The sequence below is a fragment of the Musa acuminata genome, chromosome BXJ2-9 (assembly GCF_036884655.1).
Source record: "Musa acuminata AAA Group cultivar baxijiao chromosome BXJ2-9, Cavendish_Baxijiao_AAA, whole genome shotgun sequence".
NCBI classification, from domain to species: Eukaryota; Viridiplantae; Streptophyta; class Magnoliopsida; order Zingiberales; family Musaceae; genus Musa; species Musa acuminata.
In genome coordinates this window covers 25,555,001-25,560,000 of record NC_088346.1, presented here as the reverse complement: position 1 = coordinate 25,560,000, position 5,000 = coordinate 25,555,001, and positions in this window count along the sequence as shown.

The window sequence follows — 5,000 nt, the reverse complement described above, 5'->3', positions numbered from 1 at the left end:
AAACTATAGTACATGTTCACATATCTCTTGGTGATGCAAGGATGGCATAACATTGTTTATAGCATCACTCAAGTATTTGCAACTATGACATAGATATGATTATGGCAGTTCAGCTATGACATAGTGTTTATCAATTCATATGTTTCTCCCCCTTTGTCATCAACAAAAAGCATGATAGCATTATCAAGCATATAAAGGAAGTCATGACACATATATCTCTTTATTGTTTTTGCTTGACGGAGGAAAGTCATTTTCCAAAGAGTTTTCATAAGAGTGTACGGGAACATCCCATTTTTAGCATACAACCCGAAAAATGAACTTCTTACATGCATTTGGTTAAAAATATTTGTCACATAATTTGCAACATGTTATTTGATCAAGCGTTGTCAAGGCATGTAATAGTAATAACATCCGAAAATTAATTTTAACTAGTTTAAGTATTCGGATACATCAACATTCCTAATTCTCTTCTTATGTAATCAAATTGTTCTTCACATAGGAGTTTTGTGAAGATATCAGCCCGTTGATGTTTGGTATCAATAAACTCTATGGTTACATCATGATTAGAGACATGATCTCGTATAAAGTGATGTCTAATATCAATGTGTTTGATATTTGAGTATTAAGCTTTTGATGTAGTAACACAATTGTTTCAAGTGCAGCATTCTATCATATTGCATAGCAAGATTTTTATTTCAGCAAGTGTAGCATTGTATCATATTGCATAGCAAGATTTTTATTTCAGCAAGTGTAGCATTGCATCACATGGTAAGATATCAGCTCGTATGATGCAAATTTTTGTTTGATATCTTGATACATGGCATGATAGCAATCATATTAGCAATAGCAACCATATTAATGTCATACTGCTGACTTATCAACTTACATTGGTATGTTGCTTCATATTTCTCAAGGCATAGGCTTTTAAACCTTTTTAGATTCAGTGCAAAAACCGAGATAAACAACAAGAGATGTTTGCAAATATGCTTACAAAGATAACCATATCAGGGTAACATATGTACAGCATATCAGGTAACCATAAAGACAAAGTCCTTCATGAATAACATAAGGAGTTTACAACATGTCATATCAAAAACATCAGATGTTTATACAAGCTTATTCATGAGGTGGAAGATTAAAGTGCCTAAGTAAAGAGTCAAATTGTCGATGGATTTGCTGCAGCTCGGTTAGGATTTGATCTTGTCGAAGTTCAAGCCGTTCTTGTCTTTGTTCAAATCGATCCATCCGAATCCCGATATCTTCGATGGATGATGTGTGAGTTTGCTCAACCGGATGTGTTTCCTCAAAGGGACAGATCGGAGGAGAGTGGGTACTCCTAAAGACTGGGGTTTCCGGCTCTGGTTCAGGTTCAGGTTCAGGCTGAGGGGGATCAGTTCTTCTAGGCATTCTAACCCAGTTACCGTTTCTATAGTGACATCTTAGTCGGTGAAGTAGATTTTTGTTTATTATGCTGAATCTATCTGCTTTCATTACTTCTTCTTCTAGTGGTATTTGAATGTCGTAAGCTTTCATTATTCTAGTAATTATTCCACCATATGGGAGCATCATATCTTTCGTAGATAATTCTAACATGTTTTGTTGGATCAGATAGCCAAGACAAATGTCACGTCCTTTCATGATTAGGTACATAATTCCTAATTCCAATTGACTCACTTCATCATGATGGTATTGTTTAGGAAGAATTATACTAGTCATGATATGATGAAGTATCTTAGTGTTAAAGGGCAATAGATGTTCATAACTTTTAGGAATAGATTCTATGTTAGGATTGGCAAGGATTGTTCCTAAGGCTTCAACGTAGGATGTTTCAATAGTTTTTTCATCCCATGATCCTTTAAAGTAAAGTCCTATGCTTTTCATGGGAATACCTATCATATCACAAATGAATCTATCAGTGATTGACATGTGTTGTCCTAAGAGATAGGTTGATATCCTTTCTTCATCATCTATTTGCATGTTGTTGTAAAACAATCTAACTAGTCTAGGATAAATGGGTTCGTTGATCTGCAAAATGGGAAGTAGATTTAGGTTTGCAAACCAATGGATAGTCTCTACATCTCTTAGTTCATTCAGATCTACGTATTTTCCCTTATTGATGCTTCTTAGTTCGAAGGAGAGAAATTTTTCAGCATGGTTTTTGGAATCAAAAAGAGTGAGATCAAACTCTTCTATTACTCTCCTCTTTCCCTTGTCCCTTGAGGATCTTCTAGATCCCATTACTACTGCTGTTTAGAGGGATGATGATGAGCTAAAGTAAATGAAGAACAAAACAGAATTTAAGAGCTTCTTAGAGAGTACCTTTGTGAAATCTTCAAGAGAAGGAAGGAATCTTGATGTTTTGCTCCGAAATGGGAGGTATTTGGAAGGCTTAGAGGAGTGAAATGGGAATGGAGGAGACTTGGAAGAGTAGAGGAGGAAATGGGGGTGAGTTGGGGTCGGTTCCTTAGCCGGCCCTAGTGTGGTTTTAAAGGGCAGAGCTTGCTGGCGGTTGCACCTCTAGCTGGAGCGGTGCAACCTCTGGCAACCCGTGATGGCTGGAGGTGCCACCGCCAGCTGGAGAGGTGCCACCGCCTGCAGCAGGTGAGCACCTAAGATGATTTGATTAGGGAGCCTTTGCCTTGAGGAGAGTTTCAGAGCAATTAATGTTTGTTACATGATTTCGTATGAGTTTTTATTTAAGGAAGAAGCTCTTTGTACGATCAAGATAGATCTTTTAACGTGCATACGTATGTTTGTTTGGTATCCCTTTTAAGATCATGACATATTTAGTTTCTACAAGAATTAATTCGTAGATGAACGGGTTTTGAAGATCAGGGGGGTATGTGAATTTGGATATCATATGTTTCTAATAAGGTTGTATCGTTTTTGTGATTTCACAACTTCCACTTGTTACTTAAGCGTTGCGAGTTCCTTTTTGATTCTTGGTTTATGACCATTGAGAGTCAAGGAGCAGAATATTATTTCTTGCTCCGGCCTAGACTTTTAATGTTTTTATAGGAAGGGATGATCTTTAGGAACCCATTTGCTTTTGGGTGCCTCATAAATAGATCTACATTTTCTATCATGTTGCATAGAGTTTATCATGGTTCCTTTAGGAACCCAAATTAATTTGTTTGGACTTATTTTCTTGAATGGACAACAATGTGTCTTGTGTCCAGATTTGCAACAAAAGTTGCACTTGGTTTGGTGTTGAACATGTAAGATGGGGCCTTTTACAAAGGTAGTTGGATTTCGGTGAGGACTCCTCACAAATCCAATCCCACTTCTTTTGGGAGCATGACCCTTGTTTGTAAGGATCATGTTTAATGACTTACTACCAACCTCGAATTTCTTCAAGGTGTCCTTAAGTAGCAAGTTTTCTTTTTGTATAGTTTCTAAATCATGACATTTGATACATGAATTTAAACTATCATGATGTTCGACTTTTAACTTATCAAACTCACAAGTAAGATTATCATGTACCCTTTTTAGCAACTTGTATTTTCTATTTATAACTTTGCATTCATCAAATAAATCATGGAAGGCATTTAATAATTCATCGAAAGATAAATCAGCATCTAATAAATCCGTTACCTCCTCTTCGATGGCCATAAAGGCGTAATGAGCAACTTGCTCGGTGTTGGACTCCTCTTCCTCAGATGCGCTCGAATCATCCCATGTTGCTTGGAGCGCCTTCTTCTTTGTTGTTCTTTTCTTGACTTGGGGACAATCACTCTTGTAGTGTCCCGGCTTTTTACATTCGTAGCAGATTACTTGGTCCTTCTTGGGTTCAAGTTTATTTTTCACATCGTTTATAAACTTGTTTCTTTTGAAGAATTTCTTAAACTTTCTTGTCAAAAGTGCCAAGTCATCGTCACAATCCTCATCACTTGAGTTTTCTCTCAAGTGGCATTCAGAAGTTTTAAGTGCCATATCCTTCCTGTTCTTTGGAAGGATGTCTTCTTGCTCTTCATGAGCTTTGCAGGTCATTTCGTAGGTCATTAATGACCCGATTAGTTCTTCAAGAGGGAAATTTCGCAGATCTTTTGCCTCTTGAATAGCAGTGACTTTAGGATCCCAACTTTTAGGAAGGGATCTTAGTATCTTATTAACAAGCTCAAAATCCGAAAAGCTCTTTCCGAGTCCTTTTAGACCGTTGACGACATCCGTGAAACGGGTAAACATGTCGCCAATGGTTTCACTCGGTTTCATTCGGAAAAGTTCAAAAGAATGCAGCAATAGATTGATTTTTGACTCTTTCACTCTACTTGTGCCCTCGTGGGTCACTTCAAGTGTGTGCCAAATATCAAAGGCAGTTTCGCAAGTTGAAACACGATTAAACTCGTTTTTATCAAGTGCGCAAAATAAGGCATTCATAGCCTTTGCATTAAGAGCGAAAGCCTTCTTTTCCAACTCATTCCAATCGATCATTGGAAGAGAAGACTTTGAAAAACCGTTTTCAACAAGGTTCCACAGTTCAAAATCCATAGAAATCAGAAAGATCCTCATTCGGGTCTTCCAGTAAGTGTAGTCCGTTCCACTGAACATGGGTGGACGTGTAATCGAATGCCCCTCTTGGTTTCCGGCGTATGCCATCTCTCTTGGGTTTTAATCCTTTAGAGAGTTAACCTTGCTCTGATACCAATTGTTAGGATCGAGAGCACTAAGAGGGGGGGGGGTGAATTAGTGCAGCGGAAATCTTACAATAATTTAAAAACCAAAAGCTGCGTTCGTTCAAAAACTATTATGATGCAAAAGCAAATTCTCAGTTTGTATCTAAGTGCAGTTTGCGTCTAAGCGCAGATTGCGTTTAAGCGCAGTTTTGCGTCTAAGCGCAGTTTTGCGTCTAAGCGCAGTTTTGCGTCTAAACTCAGATTTACGTCTAAACGCAGATTTACGTCTAAACGCAGATTTACGTCTAAACGCAGATTTACGTCTAAACGCAGTTTTACGTCTAAACGCAGATTTACGTCTAAACATAGTTTTACGTCTAAACGCAG